We start from the raw sequence: 26,862 nt of genomic DNA, 5'->3' as shown, positions 1-26,862 counted from the left end.
GGGACTCTGGAGTGGGTAGATTGGTGAGCAGAGGGAGGGATGATGGGTTAGGGGGATTTGGGGGGCATTGTCTAGGAAAGGGGACAACATTTGAAATGTAAATAAATAATATATCTAATAAAAACAGAAAAAAGCAATATGGATCAGGATGGGCAGACTTCTACGGTGGTTACAGAAGCAAGATACACAGCTATAAGTTTAAAACTTAGGGGAAGGAGTTAAGCCACAGAAGAATCTCATGAAGCAGCATCTAGTATGATACACCATAGCAGAGTTCTGTATGACACACTGACAAATAAAACATGACTTTAAGAAGAGTGTTGCTACTCTTATACCTTCAGAAATTTATGTTGCCATTATAAATAAACAAGATCATAAAATATAGAAGAGCTGGAGGGAGGTGAGTACAGTTGTTTTATATGGAGTGACAGCTATCCACCCAGCAGGCATTTGAATAGAAGCTATATTTTAATATCTGAGATAGATAAACCAGAATATGAGACTTTCCTTTCTTCTGAACATCTCCTAGACACAAGGATAAAACTGTGGTCTCCAAGGAAGAAAAACCACATATTTTTATATGTGTACAAATCTTGAAATCTCAAAGGATAGCTTTAGTGGATGAAGAAGACATCAGGTTATGCCACACACAGTTGTATCATGATAAATATATTAGAATATTATTTTCATATAAAATTATACAAGACTATGAATTCGGGAAAAATAGTTAAAATTGGCCTCAACAAGCATATTCTTTACAGAAAATGTCTAAAATTTGTTAATATAAAAATACAGATGAAAACAGCAATAACAAAGACAAAAAAACCAATAACTGGCTTATTAAATTTTCTGCATGTGTATGAATATAAAAGCAACGTGGTTACTTTCAGTCTATCAAAATACTAATATTAAAATATAATTTCCTTAACAGATATTTATATATATTTCTAATCCTATTACATGACAGAGGCAAAGGTAACTCTATTTTACATTATAATGGCCTAGGATGTTTCCTTAAGAGCATAGAATTTTATTTATTTGTCCTTAGAGGGCTAATATCCAATATATATAAAGAACTCAAGAAGTTAGACTCCAGAAAACCGAACAACCCTATTAAAAAATGGGGTACAGAGTTAAACAAAGAATTCTCACCTGAAGAACTTCGGATGGCAGAGAAGCATCTTAAAAAATGCTCAACTTCATTAGTCATTAGGGAAATGCAAATCAAAACAACCCTAAGATTTCATCTTACACCAATCAGAATGGCTAAGATTAAAAATTCAGGAGACAGCAGGTGTTGGAGAGGGTGTGGAGAAAGAGGAACACTCCTCCACTGCTGGTGGGGTTGAAAATTGGTACAACCACTCTGGAAATCAATCTGGCGGTTCCTCCGAAAACTGGGCACCTCACTTCCAGAAGATCCTGCTATACCACTCCTGGGCATATATCCAGAGGATTCCCCACCATGTAATAAGGATACATGCTCTACTATGTTCATAGCAGCCCTATTTATAATTGCCAGATGCTGGAAAGAACCCAGGTATCCCTCAACAGAAGAGTGGATGCAAAAAATGTGGTATATCTACACAATGGAGTACTATTCAGCCATTAGAAACAATGAATTCATGAAATTCATAGGCAAATGGATGGAGCTAGAGAACATCATACTAAGTGAGGTAACCCAGACTCAAAAGGTGAATCATGGTATGCACTCACTAATAAGTGGATATTAACCTAGAAAACTGGAATACCCAAAACATAATCCACACATCAAATGAGATACAAGAAGAAAGGAGGAGTGGCCCCTGATTCTGGAAAGACTCAGTGAAGCAGTATTCGGCAAAACCAGAACGGGGAAGTGGGAAGGGGTGGGAGGGAGGACAGGGGAAGAGAAGGGGGCTTACGTGACTATCAGGGAGTGGGGGGCTAGAAAAGGGGAAATCATTTGAAATGTAAATAAATTATATCGAATAAAAAAAAAGAAAAAAAATAAAATTGGATGATTGGATATGTCATATCTACCTATTTATTTACATTTTGAATTGTGTAAAAATAAATATCTATCTATACTGTGGGAAGCCGTCCTGAGCTATTCAGACTTATGCTTACTTATGGCCCTAAGGTGGTAGCTGCTAAAATTTGAGAAGAATTAACTAGGGCCTTCCCCTTGAGCTATCGGTGTGAGAAGATTCCCGAGAATACCACAAGATGTTCCTGCCCTAACCCGTGGAATGTTCCTGCCAGCGTTAATTCCGGTTGTACCCACCTGGATGACCTCCTTGCTTCCTGCTTCCATCACTAGGGGTTTCTCTGCCCTTCCCTCCTTTGTCTGGTGTGAAGGTTAATTCCTTCTCTGTAAGCCTTAAAACCCACTTACCTCCCTGACATTAGATGAAGCCTTGACACAACCCAGACTGACTCTGATTTTGTTACCGTGCTTGGCTTCCCTTTTCTCTCCCTCCCCATTTTTGACCCTCAGGTAGTGCCCCTTCGGGACCCTGGAATAACTGGACCTGCTGGACAGGTCACTATACTAATAATATAATGTGCAATAATTATAGTATGCTATATTATCTTAAATATATTTGTATTACTACTAAAGTATTAATTTTAATAATCCTTACAATACTTAAGAACAAGCTAATATTTTAAATGTCTTGCTTAGTTTTTATGCCTTTTCTTATCAAATGATAATACATAATTTCCAAGTACCCAGTCATCATATTCTGAGACCAATATACAGAAATATTTTTCTGTTGAGAGCAGTATAAATAATGAAGGATATGGAAAAGAAATAGGGAAGCAAACAGAATAATTATTTCTAAATTACAATGTGGCAGTCCACTTCATCTAAGTTACATTTAATCAAATTACATTTTACATATGACATTAAAATTATATTTCACACTTAAAACATTTCCTCCTGAAACTCAATACTTCCACAGGGTTTGAATATCATCTTGAAATTAGCATTGGATTTCACTTTATTTCATTTCAATTTCTGTAAACCTATCTTTTAAAAAAATCTTAAAACTCAATTTTGACCTCAAAATATTCATATGGAAGAAAATTCCTTTCATTTATCTTAAACCTCTTTATTAATAAGATTTAGAATGTATAAGAATTAGTTGTAAGAATATTAATGGACTTCTCTTAAATTTTGTTTCAATTAAATAGTCAGGTTCATTTTTTTAATGTAACATTTACTTACTATCTACTGAGGAACAGAGCAACAGCATGTTTGCAGAAAGCTAAGAAATAGTATGCAGCACACAAAAATTCTACATCATTCTTTTCTGCACACACACACATACACACACACACAAACACTCTCACACACAAATACACACACTCTTACACACAAGCACATGCACACACACACACACACACACACACACACACACACACGGGTTGAAAATGGGTTCTTATGGGCCTAGCATGGATAAACCTCTGTAGCACTAAAATAAACAAACAATAAAGGAAGAAAGAAAGAATGGGAAGAAAAGAGATTGGGGAGGAATATACAAATAACCCTATTAAAAAATGGAGTACAGATCTAAACAAAGAATTCCCAACTGAGGAATATTAAATGGCTGAGAAACACTGAAATGTTCATCATCCTTAGTCATCAGGGAAATGCAAATCAAAATGACCCTGCGATTCCACTTCTCATCACTTAGAATGGCTAAGATAAAAAAAAACTCAGCAGATGCTGGCGAGGGTGTGGAGAAAGAGGGACACTCCTCCATTGCTGATGGGATTGCAAACTGGTACAGCCTCTCTGGAAATCAATCTGGTGGGTCCTCAGAAAACTGGTCTTAGTACTATCTGAGGATATACCCAAAAGATGCCCCAACACATAACAAAGACACATGCCATAAGCTGGAAAAAATCCAGATGTCCTTCAACAGAGGAATGGATACAGAAAAAGTGGTACATTTACACATTCGAGTGCTACTCAGCTACTAAAAACAACGAATTCATGAAATTCTTAGGAAAATGAATGGAACTAGAAAATATCATCCTGAATGAGGTAACCCAGTCACTAAAGAATATACATGGTATGCACTCGCTTATAAATGGATATTAGCCCAAAAGTCCAGAATACCCCAGTTACAATTCACAGACCATATGAAGCTCAAAAAGAAACAAGACCAAAGTGTGGATGCTGCAGTCCTTCGTAGAAGGGGAAACAACAGTCCTTCTTAGAAGGAGGTAGAGAGTGGGAGGAACGTGGGAGGAAGAGAGGCGATGGAGTGGGGGAAAGGGAGCAGGATCAGGTGTTTGAGGAGACAGAGAGGAGACAGGAATGATATTCAAAGGGTCAGGAATTTGAAAAGAGGTGTGTAGCAATGAAGGATGGGAAACTAGGTGAAGCACTCACATGGCAGCTCATAAACCTATGAATCTCCAGGCCCCAAATCTTTCTCTGGCTAGCAAGCCCCACTCCAGTGATTTTCCTGTCTCAACCTCTCACAGTGCTGGGGTTACAGTTGCATCCACCCAGTGGCTGTGGATTTATATCCAAGCCCTGGTGTTTTCACAGTAAGTACTCTTAACCCACTGAGCCACATCTCCAGCCCAGAGGTTATTGCCAAGGGGCTGCTGCTGTTGTTGGATTAACTAGGAGACTGGCCTTTTCTATGGTTGATTTGGTTTTCTATGGCTTGTCTTTAAAAGGAAGTGTCAGTAAAATGTAGGGTTGTTAGCTCATTGACCAAGTCCTGACCATGCTGATTGCTGCAGAGCTTGTGAGTCAGACGTCTGCCCTCATACATGGTCTGATACTGGTCTGCTGTAAACTCTGCCTTTCCTAGAAAAGGAGATCAAACCACTGATGATCCAAAAGCTGGAAAACAGGAGGATAATGAGAGCCAATTTAGCAATCTTGTCATCTATAAAGGGGACAGGCATGAGCAAGCTTGAGAGCTGGGGATGGTGGCATGTGTCTTCACCAGTACATAGAAGACTGAAGAAGGAGGATCAAAAAGTCCCAGACTATCTTGATGGTACCCTCACTCCCCTGGTGAATACTGGGCCCTCCCAGGAGGTATCTCACAACATGAGATTTGGCCCAAACTGTCTGCCTTAAATGCTCCAGGGATGCCAGAGACTCCTCACCACTTCTATGTAAAGAGGCATCTGGGACAGTCACTGGGACCCCTGGAACCCCGATGAAAGAGATCCTTCCTGGCTCTGGTAGCCACTCCCACAGCCCTCAAGATGGACAGCAGCATTACCACCTGGGTGCAGGCTTCCCATGTGAAACCTGCAGACACGCCGCTCCCCCCAGAGACCCCCACTGGACGGTACAGAAGATGGACAATCTGCTCAAGCTCAAGATCACTTGACCTTGATCATGACTGCCTGGTGTACTTTTAGATTCTGGTTCCTTCTCCCAGCCTATGTGCCCGTCTGCCAAACATGTTACAGGACTCACTGTTTCCCTTCTGTTGGGGTAGGGGATGGCCTGGGCAGCCACCAGGATCGCCACTCTGGTCTAATAACGGAAAAAAGTTACGCCAGCCATTAATTTAGATGTAGAAAAAGTAAAAACCTTCCATTAGCCAAAAAACAAGTTCCAGGATATCCAGAAATAAGACTATTTCAAAACAAAATAAAATCAAAACTCAGCCAGCCTGTGGTGGCACACACCTTTTATCTCAGAACTCTGGAAGCAGAGGCAGGTGGATCTCTGAGGTCGAGGCCAGCCTGGTCTACACAGCAAGTTCCAGTACAGCCTGGGCTACACAGCCAAACTGGGGCACAAAGGTGAAAGGATGTCTTGCTAAAGCAAACACATGAAAGACTGTTTTCCTGAAGCAGACACAGGTGAAAGGATGATTGCATATAGCAGACACCTGCAAGAACTCTTGATGAAGGAGAATTAAATATGACTCCACAGACAGTGAGAGATGGGCGCTGAGCTTTGGTTTGTTTTGTTCCGTCTCCCTATTCTACACTAAAGACACACATGTATTGGTTTGCTTTACATAGATAGCGTTGTGAAGCTCAACTTGTGATAATGCTGCCTTTGAGAGAGACTCGCCCAAGAACTGCTCACGAGGCTCCTGCAGCAGCTTACCACTTCTGTGGCCTCACCTCAGGGTAGTGGGAGATCTTGGCGGTTTCTTCAGTATTGAACCTCAGCTGCCTGGTGTCTGTTTGCTGAAAGGACTGGACTGTAGCTTCTGATTCACCTGTGCTATGTGCTTGCCTGCCTGCCTGCCTGCCTGCCTGCCTGCCTGTCTGTCTGTCTGTCTGTCTAGAGGCCTAGTCTGCAGCTGCTAAGTTCTGTTTGGTGTTTGCTACAGGACTGAACTGCTCCCCAAGAAGATGGAGCTCACCCCCAAAGAGCTATTGCTAAACAGGTCCACTTCCCCTGTATCCTAATAACTTTTCTCTTCCACTACCTCTGCTGGGTGGTAGGCTAAAGGAGAAGTTAAAAGTAGGTTGCAAAAAAATATGCTAATGTGATTTAGGCATAATGGGTAATTCTGCTTCTAATGTGGTAGAGAAAACTGTAGATGATGAGGAATTATCAATGTTACTTAAGGAAATTAGCAAAATGGCAGCTACAGTTGTTGGGTGGTCTCCTACTGTGTTCCTGGTGGGGGTTTTCTGGTTTTGCTTTGTGGTGTTCACATGTACTAATCTGAATAAGTTTGGAGGGAATGCTGAAATCTCAGAGAGTTCACTCAATTATCTTCTGTTCGAAAAGATTGCAGAATTGGCTACGCATGTAAAGTTTGCAACTCGAGGTCCAAATGCTTGGAAAGCAAAAATAGCCAGGGGAAGGACAGAGTTCAGGCTTGGTGAATAAGTCAGGGAATGTACCAGATAATGGAAAGAGGAAAGAGACTACGGTGGAAGGTAAAGTGGTGCCCTGCCCTGCTCCACACACTTTCAGTACCAGGTGACCAAAGCACCTCAGTGAGAAGAGGGGCCAGGAAGAGCAGAGGTGGCACAGGCACAAAGGGTTAATATGCACCACCAGAGGATTTGAGTGGGCCTACACTCAGCCTTCCCAGTCTTTGTGCAGCATATGGATGCTAATGATTGCATTCCTGCCTATAATGAATTTTGTCTATAAAATGTGCATGGAATATCTGCCAACTGAAGACTGAATTATGCTCAGAATTTTTTGTAGTAAGCATCCAGTAGAGTTCTGGGCCCAGTAAATAGACCTATGTATAAAATACATGCTCTACACAGCAACAAATATTTGCTACTGGAATTAATGAAATATAAATTTTTAACAAATACAAGTTCCACATTCTACCCAACAGTTATTTATAATAAAATATCCAACTGTATATATTACATCTAAAATACATAAGTTTTAAGTATTTGCTTAGATGATTATAGTTTTGCAGGTTCATTTATGAACACTTTCACCATCATTTTTAATTATAAATATTTAAAGTATTTCATTGTATAACTGATTTTGATTAAGACTGTCATATCATTGACTGGAATTATAGAATATGCTGAAAGCTATTTAGTTTTCCTAAAATTCAGTATTTCTGTCCCTCATGTCTAGCTTCTGGTTGTAAATTTTTTTTCTTCATGAATACATATATCTGTCTCTTTAATTATATAAGTTGGTCTTTTTTCTGTACTTACTCCAAATCTCTGCCTCATTTTGCCCACTGTTTTGTTTGACACTGGCTGCGGGGTTGTACAGCTATTTACTGATTTCTGAGAGAGAAAGCTAGCAAATAAGGAATCAAAAAAGGAACACAAAATAAATCTCTTAATAGAAAATATCAGTATTAACCTGACGATGGTCCTGTCTTCTTTTTCAGCCTCTGACATTCAATATTAACCTCAGCTCTTTCATGCATTTTCTTTTATTAGTTACTTTTCCATCATTGTTATCTATGTAGTCAGAATCTCAAGATATTAAATAATTTTTTAAATCTATCGTAAGTTTTGAAAAGCTTGTTTCTAAAACAAATATGCTCTTACAATGTCATTATTGTGCATCCACCATTTATAGTTTGATTCACAGGAAGCAAACTTTATCTGTCTCACCTTAAAATTCCATACACTTAGGTTGTTTACTACAGAGAGTAGTTGGTTTGGAAAATACAAACTAGCAACGTGATTTTTACCATGATATAAAATTACTGTAATAAAAATAAAAATTATGGAGATCAACTATCTATTTGAAAGTGTCAATTGCTACTAAATTAATATTGATGTAAGATATTAAATATGAAGATTAAAGTAAGGCCTACAGGACAGTGATAAAATATAAATCTAAGAGTTTTATCTGTCCAGACAAACTCTAAGGAACTCTTCATTAGACTGTGGTCAAAGCTTTTGCCAGCATACTGCACAGCTTTTGCCTTAGGTATACTCTGTTCAAATCTACTCAGAAGTCTTGACATGTAGTGCAGGGAAGAGCAAGATCTTGAAATAAAATATCTTGGTAAGCTTTGTGTGCTCAAATATTTCAGTAATAATACTATAATATAAAATAATTCACCATTGTATTAATTGATTTTAACTTTGTATAATAAACATCTACAGTGAGAAAACATTGTTATCTTTATCTACAAAGGTATTACACTCATGATACAGTAGACACATATTTTATTTATTAAGACATGATTCAAATTCTACAGAAAGAAGTTCTGAGAATATATTACTCAGAATGAAAGTTATAGGTTCCAACTCTCCCTTTTTCCACTGAATGTGGAATTTTTGTAGAGTTAAGAAGCATATTCAAATCATCAAAGTTTTCAACAAATGAAATTACAGATGTGATTTCAAAGTCATCAAATATATTTAAGAGAAGTATAGAATGTAGTTGCAATACAATGAAGTTTCAACAAGGGAAAGTGAATAAAATACAGGAAGTTCATGAACATATCAAATAATATAATATTTTGATCTGTCATCAGACTAAACACCAAAGTCACAATTAATTGCAAAATAAATCTTTGAAGAAACTCAGTACTAGATAGAATCATGACCCCATGGTATTTCAATGAAGCTCATGAAGAAAGAGAGCTACAGTTTAATTTTTTTATAATTCTATAATTTTATTACTTTTAATTTTTTACAGTCCATTCATTCCCCCATCCCCTGCTTTCTGGGTCTGCCCTCCCACTGTTCCTCATCCCATTCTTCCTCCTCCCTATCTCAAAGGGGATGTTCCCACCCCCTATACACACACACACACACACACACACACACACACTCACACACGCACACACACATTCCCCCCCCCACACACACACACACACACACGTGCGCAGTTCTCTACACTCCCTGGAGTCTCAAGTCTCTCTAGGATTAGGCACAACTTCTCTCACTGAGGCCAGGTCAGGTAGTCTTTGCCTGAGGCCACACTGGGCCTCAGTGCTTTGAACCAGATAGTTGGTGGTTCAGTATCTGAGAGATCTCAGGGGTCTGACTTAGTTGCATTGCTGGACTTCCTATGGGTTCACTCTCCTCCTCACCTTCCAGCATTTCCCTAATTAAACCACAGGAGGCCGCAACTTCAGTCCATTGGTTGGGTGTAAGTATTTGCATCTGTCTTAGTCAGCTACTTGTTGGGCCTCTCAGAAGACTGCCATGCTAGGCTCCTGTCTGTAAGCATCATAGCATCAGTAATAGTGTCAGGTCTTGGAGTCTCCCCTTGAGATGGATCCCAATTTGGGCCAGAAACTGGACCTCCTTTCCTGCAGTCTCTTCTCTACTTTGTCCCTGTAGTTCTTTTAGACAGGATCAATTCTGGGTCAGAGTTTTTGACTGTGGGACAGCAACCATATTCCTCCACTTGATACCCTGTCTTACTCCTGAAGATGGACTCTACAAGTTCCCTCTCCCCATTATTGGGCATTTCATCTAAGGTCCTTTGAGCTCTGAGTAATGATGTCCCAAGTCTCTGATACTTTCATGAGGGTCTATCAGCTTCCCATCACTTGAGGTATGAACCTCTATTCATTCTCCTGGCCCTCATGGCTTCTCTCCTATCATCCCAATACCTGATCATGTTTTCCTTTTCACCTCTCATTCCCCTCTCCCACCCTATCCCTCCCTCCCTCCTTCTGCATTCCATAATTGCTTTCTTCTCTCTCCCAAGTGGTATTGAAACATTCTCACTAGTGCCCTTCTGCTTATTAACTGAATTGCGTTCTGTGGATTTTATCCTAAGTATGCTATACGTTTTTGGCTAATATTTACTTATTAGTGAGTATATGCCATGCATATCTTTTGGATCTGAGTTATCTCAATCAGGATTGTAGTTTCTAGTTCCATCCACTTGCCTGAAAAACTCATGATATCCTCATTCTTAATAGCTGAATAGCATTCCATTGGGTAAAATTATATTGCTCAATGATTTCTAACAATCTTCCTTGACTTAGAAATGGAGCCTTATTTAGATATTTAGGTAACTGGATAAAATATATTGCAAAATTAAAAATGAATGCTAATCCAACTTTCCAATCTTTCTAGTTCTACAACCCATCTCCTAAATATAATGTTCACAAGAAGTTGAAATTCTATTTAGCATATTTCAAACTAAAACTTTGTCACTAACTCTAATTTCATATTCTAAAATCATATCTCAAGATCTGAGTTTTGATAAAATTTACTTGGCTCTAGTTTTAAAATGTATCCTATGCTCAATCAATTCTCCCCATAAGTAGTCTATCTTGTGTCAATATGAATATGTCTCTCATTACTATGCCCACATATCAGGTTTGTCTGCTCACAGCAATCTAGTCTCTGTACTCAGAACTTCATCCACTTCCATCCAAAGTAAATATGTACATAATACATACAAATATGTTATATAATTCTGGTATTCATAACAACTTTATCTGATAACTCTTCTTAATACCATACCAGTTGATATTTGATAGGAAAAACCAGAAACTAAATAGGTGTTCTAAGGATAGTATGTAATCTAACTGAATAGTATACCAGCAGAGCAGTAAATCTTAACTATTGCTTAGTTTGTTTTGACAAAAGAACAGGAACAATATAATAAAAGGAATGCTATTTTTTAAGGTTAAGTCTTTTAAAAAATTGTAGTCTGATTGAAGGATCAAGTTGCAATATTTTGCTACAAAAAATTAAGGAGTGTAGGAGACATTGATGGAAGTAGTGAGCAAAAATATTTTGTCCAATACCACAATAAACAGAGGTCCCATTTCAAGTCTGGAAAAATCATTGAAGAATTAACTATATTATATAATATTTATTCTAAATATCTCTGAACATTTATTAAATATTTTTCTTTTTGTTTTGTTTTTTTTTTTTTTGTCTTTTTGATTTGAGGAAAGTTTACTGAGGGTCTATTCAGAGATTTGCACTAAAAAAAATTGGGTAAGAAAAATAAATTTTAGTAAGAAGAAGGTCTTGTATTAAAAAAATTGAGATGGTTGTACTTTGCAGAATCTAAAAGTCATTCAATGAGATATATTAACATTATATTTACAAAGAACAAGTTAAAAATAGAAGAGCAATTGATTCGCAAATTCAGGGCTTTGAGTCAACTAGGACCAGAGAACAGACTACTAATACAAGTTTTCACAGAGTACCATACGATAATGGAACTGGAATACAGGAGAGTAGGAAAATTAGGGAAAGATTTGGCAAAACTTGCCAAACCTGTGTAACACTGAAGTAAATGAGATGGTTGGTTTCTCATAGAGCTCTCACTTATGTACAGAATCCATTTGGAATCCAATTTGCCTTCAAATGTACTTTATTCTCAGGATATTTGGGACGACAATCTGATGGCCCTATGAAAAATACATCAAGAGCCAAGATAAATGGCTTCTTCACACTCTTCACAAGATGAATACAGAGTAACTCATGTTCTTTACAAATTCTAACACCTGACTAGCTTAGAGAAAGTCAACATGTTAGTGATGAACAGTTAAAAGTATACTAGACATATATTTCCACTGCAGTGTAATAAGTTAGTTTGGTTCTACAAGCTTCTATCCCTGAAGTACTACATTGTCCTATATCTGAATCATCAGTTATTCTTAGGGTCAATAGCTATTTTGTTATTTCTACCTATGTCTTACCTCCAGTACCTGCCACTTCAATGTCTTTAGACATGCTATATGCTATTAAGATTTAAGTATTACCAAACATATGAGCCTGTGTTTGGAATCTCAGTTATCTTGGGATAATGAAACCAACTTGAATTTCTTTTTTTTTTTTTTTATTTAAGAATAAAAGTTGTTTAATAGTGTTTAAAAGTGATAGTGTTTTTTATTTTATTTATTGATTAATAAATTGATTGTATTAATTTATTAATACATATACTCCCCTATCTCCTTTCCCACAGTTACTTATTCCATTCCTCCTCCCCCTTTCCTCTGAGAGCATGAACCCCACCCCAACACTAGTCCTCCTTCTTCCCTGGGGCCCAAGTCTCTCTAGGGTTAGGTGCACCTTCTTCCGCTGAGGCCAGACCAAGTAGTCTTCTGCTTCATGTGTCAGGGGCCTCGGACTAGCCCTTGTATACTGCCTGGTTTGTGGTTCAGTCTTTGGGATCTCCCTGAGTTCCAGGCTAGTTGAGACTGCTGGACTTATTAATGTGTTGCCCTCCCCTTCAGTTTCTTCAATCCTTCCCCTAATTCAACCATAGTTAGGGTTCCCTGACTTCAGTCCAATGGTTGGGTGTAAGTATCTGCTTCTGTCTTAGTCAGCTGCTGGTAGGGCTTCTCAGAGGACAGCCATGGTAGGCTCCTATCTATAAGAATATCATAGCATCAAGAATATTCCCAGGCCTTGGTGCCACCCCCATGAGATGTATCCCAAATTGGGCCTGTCATTGAGTTGGCTTTCCTTCTGTCTCTGAAGTAAATGAGATGGTTGGTTTCTCCTAGAGCTCTCACTTATGTACAGAATCCATTTGGAATCCAATTTGCTTCAAATGTACTTTATTCTCAGGATATTTGGGATGACAATCTGATGGCCCTATGAAAATTACAGCAAGAGCCAAGATAAATGGCTTCTTCACACTCTTTTTTGTCCCTGCAATTCTTTGAAACAAGAGCAATTCTGGGTCCGAAATTTTGACTATGGGTTAGTAACCCCATGCTTTGAGGCTCTGTCTACTTCTGGAGGTGGACCCTTCAGGTTTCTTCTTCCCATTTTTTGAGCAGTTTTGACTAAAGTCATCCTCATTGAGTCCTGAGAGTCTCTTACCTCCCAGGTCTCTGATACTTTCTAGAGGGTCCCCAAACCTCCCAAGTTATGAGGCTACATATTTCCATCCATCCTCCTGGCCCTCTGGGCTTCACTCCTGTCCTCCCCCAAAATACCTGATCTTGTTCCCCCTTTCTACTCCCCCACCCTCTCCCACCCAGGTTTTTCCCCTACCTCTGCCTCCCATGATTATTTTCTGCCCACTTTTAAGTGCAATTTTTGAAGCATCCTCACTTGGGTCTTTCTGCTTTTTATACTTCTTATGGTCTGTGGGTTGTGCCCTAGGTATTCTATAATTTTTAGCTAATACCCACTTATTAGTGAGTAAATATCATGCATGCCCTTTTGGGTATAAGTTACCTCATTCAGGATATTTTCTAGTTGCATCCATTTACATGCAAATTTCATGATGTCCTTATTTTAAATAACAGAATAGTATTCTATTGTGTAAATGAACCATATTTTCTATATCTGTTCTTTGTTTGAGAGACTTCTGGCTATTACAAATAAGGCTTGTATGAACATAGTATAGCACATGTCTTTGTGGTTTGATGGGCCATAATTTGGTTATATGCCTAAGAGTACTAGAAGTGGGTCTTCAGGTAGAACTATTTCCAATATTCTGATTAAATACCAGATTGATTTCTAGAGTGGTTGTACCACTTTGCAATACCACCAGCAATGGAGGAGTATTTCACTTTCTCCACATCCTTGCCAGCATGTGCTGTCATTTGAGTTTTTGATCTTAGCCATATTGATGGATGTAAGGTGACATCTCAGGGTCGTTTTTATTTGCATTTCCATGATGACTAAGGATTTTGAACATTTCTTTAAGTGCTTCTTGGACATTCAAGTTTCTTCTGTTGTAAATTCTCTGTGTAGTTCTGTACCGCATTTCTTAATTTGCGAGAAGTGAGTTCTCTTCTCTCTGAGCCTTCTTTCTAGTATCAACAGAAATATTTGAAGTGACTATAATGCAAAGGTAATAAATTTTGGTATGAAAGACCCAGGAAAGTTTACTTGCCACTAATTTATAAGTATCTCTCAGATTATACATATGCAGAATTCTAAGTACTTGATAATTTAAGGAACACCAAAAAAACAGTATGGCTTAGGAATGGTCATTTGGATTTTTGGAGGATAACTTTTTGAGTTCTTTATATATTTTGGACATTAGACCTCTATCAGATATAGGATTAGTGAAAAAAATTTTCCTATCTGTGGGTTGCTGATTTGTCCTATTGATGGTGTCTTTTGCCTTACAGAAGGTTGGATTTCTTAAGAGTCCTTAAAACAATACTTTTCCAAAGCCATAATAACCATGTTGGGCCTGATAATAGGCAATGTATTTTGTGTATTTGTGTCTGTATGCCATGTGAATGCAGATTACTCTTGAGGACAGGATGGTCATCAGAAAACCTGAAGCTGGATTTATAGACAACTGTGAGTTGACCAATGGGTGCTGATAACCTAACTAGGATCCTCTGCAAGGACAGTGAGTTCTCTTCTCTCTGAGCCTTCTTTCTAGTATCAACAGAAATATTTTGAAGTGACTATAATGCAAAAGTAATAAATTTTGTTATGAAAGACCCAGGAAAGTTTACTTGCCACTAATTTATAAGTATCTCTCGGATTATACATATACAGAATTCTAAGTACTTGATAATTTAAGGAACACCAAAAAAACAGTATGGCTTAGGAATTATCTATTGTATCATATGTGGTTTGTTAACTAATCTATTTGTGGTTATTAGTTAACTAACAAACTAACCAACTTACTTACTTGTACCACTTGAAATTACAAATATAGCATAATTATTATCATTGCATAATTGTAGAAAATTTCAAAACACTGTCTTAAATATTCACTCATAGAAAAATAAATCAAAGTTTAGTTTCTACCTTCCTATGGACACTAGTTTTGAGCTTTTATGAATAAATAATGGGGTCTCCAAGATCTAAGAAGAATAATATTTCTAGCCTTAAAATAATTATCTTAATGTTATAGTGAATAATTGATTCTCACCTAAAAAATTAATAGGTATTAGGACAAGATTTAAGAACATTCAAAATCTAATTAATAACATTGAGGCTTGAGAGATTCTTGTTTTTAACTACATCACAAGCAGTATGGCACAGAGAGATGGAATGTAGAGGAAAGCCTAATTTAATTATCAAGAGCCTCAAAAAACAAAGATGAGCCTCTGAGAAGTAAGAGGAATAAATATCTTGGGAGTATGAAATATGGAGGATACCTGGTAGTTCCATTGGCAATTCTTTGTCTTTATATGGTGGTAAAGGAATCTGAATTCTGTAGTAATCATACTTAAATTATTCTGTCTTGATCTTTTCCCAGGTAGGCAGTATGTCATATCTTCTGAGTGTTGAGCACAGAGTCACTCAACATGGGTAAACAGCCAGTATTCTTATGATCTGTGTTGCGAGCACTGATGTTTGCATGTTAGGTATCATCAATACATTTTGACATAGGGTATTTCAAAATAGAATGATTTGTTATGTATAACTTCAGTGCAAAATTTTCACAACAAACACATTCTTTGAATCCTCTTACTTCCCCTCCCCCAAATGAAGAACTAGAAGCTCTTGTTAACACTCCATTGTTGGCAAATTTGTCTTTATATGAAGACCTCCCCTAAAATGTTTGCTGCATAAAGGGTACAATTCACATAGAACATTAAGAACCTCTTTGCTTTTTCTCTCTAGTCTCTTAAATGTATCATATTTCAAAATGTAATACTTTTTTGTGTTTATTTTGAAACAATTCAAGGAAAGTGCCTATGCCTTATATTCTTTACTGCCCTAACACTGACTTTACAGAAAAACAAGTTAAGATTCCAAAAGAGAAGCTTTCTATAGGATCACAAGGACCATAGATATCATTTTAGCAAACATATAGCACCATTTTGAAACTTAGAGGCTGCAAAATACATGAACTTTTGTTGGAATCCTGTTTATGACCCTATATGTTGAAATGTAAGCCTCTGTGTATATGATTTCCTAGAGACTTTCCGTCTGTAGAAAATGACTGATTTACTTGATGAGAAGATTCAATACCAAAACCTATAGCAGTGAATGACTTCCTGTGAACAACTTAGAGCCTCATATGGGAGCCATACACAGGCTCTAAGAGAAAAATGTTTATATCAATATAAAATATCTGCATAATTTGAGGTAAATAAATAACCAATGATTGAACACATATTTTATAAATATAGTGTTCTCACCACTTAGTATAGATAATGTGAGATTTTTTCTTTTAAGTAGTTTAAGCACAAGCATAGGTAAATTACATATATTTTAAGAAAAGTAAAACAGGATTATTCTTGTTGTGTAAAGTTATCATACTCAGCTGTTTCTCTTGAAATATCAAAAATAATGAAGACAAAATATTATGAAAATATTTCTGTATTTATTAATGCATATTTCCTTGACTACATTAGTCATGCTGAAATATGACAACCTGTCATTATTATACTGTTTTGAAAAGAGTGCTAATGCCTCTGAACTTCAAACTCAAAAATATGACTCCTTCCCATAATGTCTGTCTGCTATAGATAGTCTAGGGTAATGGCATTGCTCATGCCTAGAGAAAACAGAGTTCTCAGAGGAAGAGAAGACATATTAGCAAAGCACATTTGCATCCTTAAATTTTTGTTGAAATGTAGTACATTGCTTCTGCTTATGTTACATGAGCTAAGACCTTGCTTTTCTGCACCTGAGCTACACTGTGCAGGATGATAGATTGTTCTTTGGTGTGGTGCATTGCAAATATGAATGTCAAACTGGGCTCCTTTGGTATTGACCTTGCCTTACTCCCTCAAATTAACTACTTCTTGCAGTACATGTTATACAGGTTTCCCCACACAATTTAGTGCTTTGTTGTCACTAAGTGATAGAAAAACAATAGCAGTTTGTTTTTCACACACATACACATACACGTACACGTACATGCACACGCGCATACACACACACACACACAGAGAGAGAGAGAGACAGAGACAGAGACAGAGACAGGCAGACAGGCATGCATAAGAATCAGCTTATACCAGAGATCCCATACGTCCATTTGCATTTACTATATGAATGTATGCTTCAAGTGAATATTTGTATACAATATGTCTACCATATAAATATGTGTAAGACTGTGAAAGGCAATCTGTGTTCTGGTTGAGCTAGGTTTAAACCCTGTCAACGCAGTAGAAAATTCTAAGAGGGATGGAAGGTCTGTTTGCCCATGCTCCCAGACACTAGGCTCCTGACACCATGAGGTCCTCAACTCCATAATCCTGTGGCCAACTGTCACATAGGGTAGTGCCCCAAGTCCTATTATTCCAACTAGACTCTACCCCCACAGTTACCTGACTACAGCCAGGTTTTCCTGCTCCACAGCTACCTGACAACTCTTTCTCCACTTGGCCATGGCAGGTTTCTACATTTCTACTTCCTCCCTCTCTCTACTTTTCTACAATAAACACTAAAACCAGTGGACTGCCTCTTCTCATCTGCACTCTTTGTGCTGGAGCAATAAAATAGGTCTTCCCCTAAGTGTCTAACCTGTCAGAGATGCCTCTCTGCTTTCAAGCCATAATCCCTGCTAAACCCAGCCACCAGCAGCCACCAGCAGCCACCAGCAGCCACCAGCAGCCACCAGCAGCCACCAGCAGCCACCAGCAGCCACCAGCAGCCACCAGCAGCCACCAGACCAAGGATTAGCCCATGTAGGAACTACCCCAGCACTCCTCCCCCCCCACACCACTTTTCCCCTTTGGCTGACACTCCTGGGGCTCCCACTTTGTTCTCAGCTCTTCTGTGTTATCCAGCTGTGCCCAGCAATGCCTGAGGCTGAGAACCACCAAACCCCCTTCCCTTCCCCTCCCCCTGCAGTTTCCCAAATCTGTCCAGTCAGAGCAGGTCAGCTCTAGCAGAACATGAGTTTTTTTTCCCCCATACCCCTTTTTCCATGCCTTGTACCCTACAAATATGAACAATTTTTATTAATTTATAATTCATTACTTAATGATAAAAATAATTTGATTTACCTCCATTGACATTTTGTGATTACTTCGATATTCTCTACTCATCCCTGAAAATAACCATTGCTGTGCTGCAAAAGGCAACTTCATTTGTTCTTCCTGAATTCAGTATCATTGGAACCATATCTAGCACTCTCAGGTATATCTTATACAAAGAGCAATTGTGATGAAGGCCAGAGATATGTTTATTCTACTTAAAGTCTACTCAAAGTATGTATAACTTGAGAAATTTTCTTATTTCTGCATTCCCCCTTCATGGTAATTTTTATTGCTTTCAATGTGTTACAAAAGTTGTAATGTTTAGAATGTAATGCCCCACATTTTCAAATGGTCATTTAAGAATCCATCTTAATTCTGATCAAGCTTTGAGGCATGAAACAGTCTCTGAATAACTGCATAGCTGCAAGAAGGTGGAGGATCAGTATAGACAAAGGGCAGATATTCACCAACAAAGAGAAATGTAAATCTCTAAGCTAGACAGTTTTATATGCTTTTAATAAATTCAGTTCATCTTGGCAGGTAAAATTTTTTATTTATTAATACTTTAATTGAGTTTTTGAAATTTAGGACATTATAGGCTTTTAGTGAAATTAAAGAGCAAGTACTAACTTACATTGTCTCCTACAAAATCAAGTAATTGACCTAGCACAGGAATATGCTATGACACCTAGAGACACACAAACAAAGGGAGATATATTTAGAACTACTGGCAACATACAATCTGATAATACATGTAATCTAGAATAGAAAAACATGCATACAAAAGCATAAGACATCACAATAAGAAAGAATAAGGGTTATTTTGCCAATATTTTCTGGAAAGTTATCAGAGATCATATACACATGGTAGCAAAAGTGTAGACGAGAATCCAGGAAACATTTTTGCATCCTTGGAGATGGATGTTCCAACTGATTTTTATGCTCCACTCTTTCAAGGCTATATTATATATATCGCAGCCTGTTTCATACATGTATAAATTAACACCAATGACAAAATCTTCCCTCAAGGAAGCTCCAGGTTGAACACAATTGTGTTAAGGCTACAATGTGTTCAGGATAGAATGCCTAGAATTACATAGATGATATTGCAGGTTTGAATGCAATCATTTACTTTCTCAGAGTATTTCAAATCCTTAAAGAGATGTGATTCCAAGATTAGTACTATTATTCCTGATGTGTTCTTAAAATAATAAAAATTAAGTGAAATCCTTGCAAACATCTATTCATTTAATCATGTTCGCCAGTCCTAAATAGAATAAAGTACTTTTAATGATGTCCAAAAGCCCATAAGAAAACAGCAAGCCAGGCCAGTGTTCTTTGGGTAATTGCTCATTGCAGCGAGGCATAAGACTTATTTTTAGTGAACTGAAGCCTGAAAAGCATTTGTTAGGAGAGACTAATGTGGAACAGAATATTAATGTGTCAAAAAGAAGTAGTATACATGATGCATGTCTTTAAAAATAGGAATACTGACAAGCAATGAAGCAGAAATTTTATAGTTCAGGAAAAGAGTGTCAAGCAATTGCTGAATTTAACATTATCTAGCAAACATTCATCAAGTGTCCATTATTTTTCCAGGCACTCCTCTAAATACTGAAGATTCAGCAATAAACAAAGCATTTGGGAGCCCACGGTCACACGGTGTAGTACTTAATACAAACATGAGCACTATACAGAATAAAGAAGGTGCTGGAACACCAGCTCACTGCAAACTGGGCAATGTTCAACTACATCTGATGGATCAGGAAACACTACTCCTACAGCGTGTCATATCAGAATTAGAAGAAAAGTTACTTGGCATTAAAGTACAATGAGAGGAATGGAAATGATAGGGGATATAGAAAAATTGCTATTCCTGAATGATATTCCATGGACACAAAAGAGAATAAATAAATGGAGCAGTTCTGGAATCTACAGCTTTGGGTAGGGCATGAGGATCATCATTGAAAATTTTCAGAGTTGTGGGCTAAAAGTCAAATGATTTGAGATACATTGATGTTAGCTTTTTAAAGGTCTGGTAGTACTTAGTAAATCTCTTTAGTTATGGGCTTTTTTTTCTCTTAAAGACTATTGCTGCTTCAATTTCTCAAGATAGGTATGTTTTAATTGCTGACAGGATTTTTAGATTTATTGAATCGTATTTCTGTAAATTGCAAATGAAATATGTCATTTGCAGGAATCTTTGAGCAAATTATGCCAAGCTCATATATTATAATTTTTTGTGAGAAATGTGTTATTCTCATTATCGTCTCTCTCATTTCCTCCCTCCCTTCCCCCTTCTATGTGTGTGTATGTGTGTATGTGTATGCATGTGTGTCATTCATTTATGTATGAGTAGGCTTATATTTTTCAAATTCTATTTTAATAAGTATTCTTAAATGTTCCAACCTCCCTTAGAGCCCACTACCAAAGGAAGGGGAGAGGATAGCTATTAGGACAAGCGTGATGTGGACCTGTTTAGAAGTAGTTTTTTGGAGGATGAACCAGTCCACTAGCAAAACACTAAACAGGAATCAACAGCAGTGGCTTGATCTAGAAGAAAGTGCTAAACTCTGCTGATTAGCAAGTGTCCTCAGAAGGTGTTAAGAAGCAGCCTTGGAACACCACCAGAAGCTCTTGAGTGTGATTCTTTCTAAGACATTATGATAAGTGAAAATCAGTAAAGAATGCAAGGCAAACCTGTTGAAGTTTTGTCTTTTACTGTCTGTTGTAATAACTAAGTGTGGGTCCCCAAGACCTGGAGTCTACAAGTGCCTCTGGGTCCCTGCTCCCAAATTAATTCTGATTGGTGAATAATCATCCTGATAGCTGGACAGAAGAAACATAGGGTTTGGGGTTTTGCAGGCTCCGAGGAAGGAGGAGAGGGAAGGAAACCAATATGGAAGAATAATGTCTAGAAGGAAAAGTAGAGCCACCATGAGATAAGGGCGAAAGAATATGGTCCAGAGTGCTGCCCAATTGCATTAATAGCAACCCAGACGGAACATAGTAAATAATAAGTGGTAACGGGTTATCGAAAGTAGAGTCTAACAGCATGGAGGGTAGGCAGCTGCTCAGCCATTATGCTGCATAAGGCATATTTAAAAGTATAAAGGCTGTATGTCTTACATCTGGGAATGGAGTAAAGCCGGGAAGAAGTCCCACAATGGGATTTTTAAATATTTTTTACTACACAAACCAATTCAATAGAGTTGTCAGTATAGACCAGTGTCAGTGAACCCCAGTGAAGACCAGCAAGTTGGACCAATGACAAAGCCTCATTCATTGTCTACTGGTTACACTCTTTCTAAACATCCTGTGTCCTCCACTTAAGCATCTGTTCAAGAAAAACATTATATACCCTTCTATCAGGCAGCTTCCGGAAAAAAAAAAACATCATATATCTATTCTCAGCAAAACATCCTCTCATAAGACAGTTACAAATAAACATCACATGATACAACTGGCTCTCCAGTGAAACCAGAAATTTCTACTTGAGGTATGATGTGAAGGCTGAAGAGAAACATTTGGAGATGATAGATGGGGAGCATGTGAAGGGGACAAAGAAACAAGATAAAGAAGGGACATATATAAGCAAAGCTTAATGATCTATGTGTTAAAATGTCATAACAAAACTCATTTTGAACAATAAGTAAAAATTTGAAAACATCATCTACTAACATAAATAATAAATAATGAAAATAAATTATGTAATACTTCAATAAAAATTCACATATCACATTTTATAAGCCTAATTTAGTGATCGAAATATAGACTCTTTTTTTTATGAATACCCTTTGATAGATATCTAGAGATCACTCCATAGGAACTTTATCTTACTAAGGTATGTAAAGAGAAATGTTGACTGGTGTGTGTGTGTGTGTGGGTGGGGGGTAAATGTGAGACTAACACAGGCCTTTACTTCTATGCATTTCAGTGAGTTAATCTAACATCATGGACAAGAGAAACTGGATGAAGGGGTAGAAGAGACTTCAGGACTTACAAAAGGTTCAAGGGAAGAAGAAAGATCTCAGGGAACATGCACATGACTATGTGGATACAGATTTCCTTCATCGAATTGTGTATATGGACCTCTGAAGCAGATACAGTGAGTGGCAAAGAAAGCAACCATCTCTACAAGAACCATAGTACTTAAGAGACCAGGCTGGGCTCTGAGAATAAGGAAAGTCAGTGGGAAGTATTAGAAGCTACACCCAGGATAACTAATTTTATTTTATTAGCTCCTGCCTCTACTTCTATTAGAACATTAGAGAAAAAGAACAGCAGGGAACTTATTAGAACCTACTGAGACCCAAAATTAATATTAAAACTTCCCTTGTTAGAAATGTGAATGACATTAGTGTTAGTTTGTCTATCTTGCTTCAACAGTAACACAAACAGCCAGAAAAAGAACTTAGAATTTTGTAATTAATAAGAAAAAGTTCTTCTACATACGGACTAGTTTATCTGCTACCTACATTTGTTGGTCAAATACTACATTAAAATATTTATGTTAGTCTATAAAGCATGATTTCCCTACCATATATAATAACTTATCAAAATCTGTATCCAAATCACCAAATCATTTTTTTACCCAACAAAACCCAAATGGTTAAAATTAGATATGAAATGTCAAGAAAAATGAAGTATAGTTTTACCCACAGAAAATAAGTTTGCATACTCAACTTCATAAATGCTCAAGACCCTAAGTAAAAACACAGTGTTTCCATGTGACTAAGTGCATCCTTCTGTACACTCATTCCATCTCAGGAATTTTCCTCATACCTATGTAAATGTTGTATGCATTGTTGTCTTTCTATAGTGTTGTTGTTTACAGTGTCACAGGACAGCTAAAAGCAAAGGGATAGGTGTATATTTGAAATTTAGAAGACAAAACAACCATCTTTGTCTTGCATCAAAACAGAGAGAGAGAGAGAGAGAGAGAGAGAGAGAGAGAGAGAGAGAGAGAGAGAGAGAATATGTTAGAGACAGACAGAAACATACAATGGGACCATGACAGAGAAAGATAGCAGCAGAGAGAAAGAGAGAAGACAGAGGGAGACAGAGGAGGAATGGAGGGGAAAGATTAAGACCATACTATGATTACATATGATGCTTTTTACATATTTGGAGGATTTAATAATTAAGTCAAGCCACTTTTTGTTAATTAAATTGTTTCATGCTATAAAATATTAAAAATTTCATACATATACATGAGGTTATATATATTTTGTTCTAATATATGTATATCACATATATTATATGTGTAGACAATTTATACATTTTGAATTATTTTAATTAAATTTCTCATATTCAACCACACATGGATGTTAATGAGAACAAACTTGTACATGACACACCATCACTGCCGTTTATAATTGAATATTCCTTGCTAATGGTTTACACTCTGTGTGTGGATTCCATTGCTTCTCCGGGGTTGTGCTACCTCCACTTTCACAAACCCACACCTTAGTGAGGTCCACTATCACGTTAGTATTTGTCTATAATTTATTTAAATTATGTAAGATTTATCATTTTAATATTGCATTAAATTCAGCTGTAAGCAACTCAACTCTTCCCAGAGCTACCTGCTTGAAAAAGTTAAATCTTTTCCATCTTTAATTTTTGTTTAATATATGTGCATTTGTATGTCTATGATGAGCCTAAAATTGTGTATACCTGTGTGCCTGCTTGGAAACTAGAGGAAAGTCTTTGATATTCCTTTTCAAGAGATGTCCATATTGTTTTTTAAGAGAGGGTATCTGAGGAAGGTCTGGGCTTCCCATTCCATACTTAGTATTATATTTTTAAATGTGTAGAAAAGTTAAGTATATGGAACAAAACAAGCACAGAAAAGCTAGATGTGTTGTCAGCTGTGTCATGGTGATGCTTTGAAGAACTTTTCTTTTTTGTTGAGGTAAGAAATTGAAAGAAAGGTATATTTTGCATGCTTTTCCCATGGAAACAGAGGTTTATATATGTATATGTGCATATAGGAAATGTATGTATTTATATCAGCCAAAATTATGCAAAACCAACAAGCAAAATACCTTATCACCCCATATAATGGAGTAAGCATGGGCAGCTTACAGAATCAGTCCTCCATGACATTTTTAAAGATGTGCACGCTCTTTATCTGTTTCTTGATTTTATAAATAAATATACTAAACTAAAAAAAAAAAAAGAAAAGTTAAGCAGTATAAAAGCATATGAATCTAAAATGGCTGATGTTCATGTATATAATCACAACCATAAATGCTTTTATACAGAGAACACAGTGGTAAAACAGTACAATAAGATGTAGTGTAAATAAAACCAAATCTTTCTGATATATTCTAATTCATTTGTTCATTTTTGAAAATTGTAATACAAACATAATTTTTTCTCCTGTTTAATGTGGCTGCTACTAACTAAATAATGTTTTCTTGAGCCCCATTAGATTGATATTCACTGTGTTATTTGAAGATTTAGTAAGATTTTCTCTTAACACCATTAGTGATCTAATAACAAAGCTACTGAATTAAAACCAACACGATAAACTAGTGATATTTGACATCTCTGCAACTGAGTTGTTAGTTCCCTAGAGATTCCATAACAGAATACTGATAATTGGGCAGTGGAAAATATACGTTTCTTTTCACATTGCTCTGAGGCTTGATATTTGAAATGATGGGTTAGCAGTCCATCTTTGTTGGAAACCTGTATTGGAATTAGCCTTGCTTCTCCCAGGCTTCTGCAATTTACTGGAAGTCATCTTTGTTTCTGACATTACAGAGCACTCACTCCCTTTGTCATTCCTGTTTTCTCACAGTTTCAGCATCTTCAAACAGCCCTCTCTTGAGGATGCTGGTCTCATGACACCTGTTCTACTACATTAGTCTGTGACTTTTCTGTGATAGAATGCCTATGTTGGAGGGTAGGTCGACAAATCTCAACAAGTTAGCTCAATTCAAGTGTTTATGTAAACCACTGATGCCTGGCTGTGCAGCTAACAGATGCATGGTGTCACAATGCACTGTGTTGCAGGTCAGCCATGCTTTGGCGGGCTTCTGGATTCTTTTCCATTCTGATATTCTAATAGACAGACAGTCCTTTATCTTTAACTATATCTTTCTCTTCTGTTTTCTCATTTTAGATACTCCTAGAACGTTTTGCTTTGCATTCTACATTTCTAAAAGTTCACGATTTGCTTCTAAGGGTCAAATCCTTAGTTTTGCCTGTGATTCACTGGGTGTCATGAATCTGTGACAGTATAACAATCTGAACAAATTCTTTGCTTACAGTTTTCTGGAATTCCTCTTGAGCATGACATATCTTCAGGTTCTTCTCTCTACATCACTTCTCTGCAGGGCTCTTATTTTATTTATTTTTTGTCTCTCTGTGATGTTTTCTGCATAATTTATTGTCATCAGCCACATAGTTTCATAATTTTATGTGCAAAAATTCTGATTTATATTCTATTAGATACAAATTTAAAATTTTAATTTATTTCTTTGATTTTTATATTTCTAGACAATTAGTTTGGTTTTCTTTAAAAATCTCATGTGTTCAGTGCTTCTGATATTCCACAAATGCACAGAAAAATACAATTCCTTTTTCTATGGGCAATGTAGTAATTTGATCATCATGTGTGACAATAATTTAATAATCATTAAATTATCTAAACCTGCTGCTTGATTGTATTTGTATTTGTCTGTTTTTTTATGTCTACTGCTGGTAGGATCTTACCCATCATGCTTTATAAATAATATTTTAGTGTAATAATTTTGCCTTGAGTGTAGCAATATTTGTGGAGGCTTAGCTAAGTGTAATAAAATTGCATCTCCCACACAAAACAGTACAATGATGTGCAGAAAAATGATATTAAATTAAATTTGTGGTGGATATTTTGTTATACACAGGCTATGGTTATAAGGATTCCTGCTGCCTATCTATTGTAACCTCACAGACCTCTTATTCCTTTGATTTTCCTGTGTGGGGCACGCTTGCATAGTTCCTCATCCCATTCTTCCACTCCCCTGTCTCCAAGAGGATGTCCTCACCCCACCCTCTTCCTGTCCTCCCCACTCCCTGTGGCCTCAAGTCTCTCCAAGGTTAATGTGCATCTCCTCTCACTGAAGTCAGACTGGGCAGTCCTCTGCAGTATATATGTATGTCAGGGCCTCAGACCAGCTCGTGTAGCCTGCCTGGTTGGTGGCTCAGTGTCTGAGAGGTCTCAGGGGACCAGGCTACTTGAGACTGCTGGTCTTCCTATGGGGTCACCCTACTCCTCAGCTTCTTCCAGGCCTTCCCTAATTAAACCACAAGAGTCTCCGATTTTAGTCTAATGCTTGAGTGTAAGTATTTGCTTCTGTATCGGTCAGCTGCTAGTTGGGTCTCTCAGAGGACAGGCATGCTAGGCTGTAAGCTCACCATAGCATCAGTAATAGTGTCAGGCCTTGGAACCTTCTCTTGAGATGGATCCTAAGTTGGGCTGGTCACTGGACCTCCTTTCCTTCAGTCTTTTCTCCATTTTTGTCCATGTAGTTCTTTTAGATAGGAACAATTCTGGGTCAGAGTTTTTGGCTGTAGAATAGCAACCCCACCCCTCCACTTTATGCTCTTTCTTTCTTTCTTTCTTTCTTTCTTTCTTTCTTTC

Source organism: Apodemus sylvaticus, chromosome 6 (assembly GCF_947179515.1).
Source record: "Apodemus sylvaticus chromosome 6, mApoSyl1.1, whole genome shotgun sequence".
Classification (NCBI taxonomy): domain Eukaryota; kingdom Metazoa; phylum Chordata; class Mammalia; order Rodentia; family Muridae; genus Apodemus; species Apodemus sylvaticus.
This window is presented reverse-complemented; position numbering follows the sequence as displayed.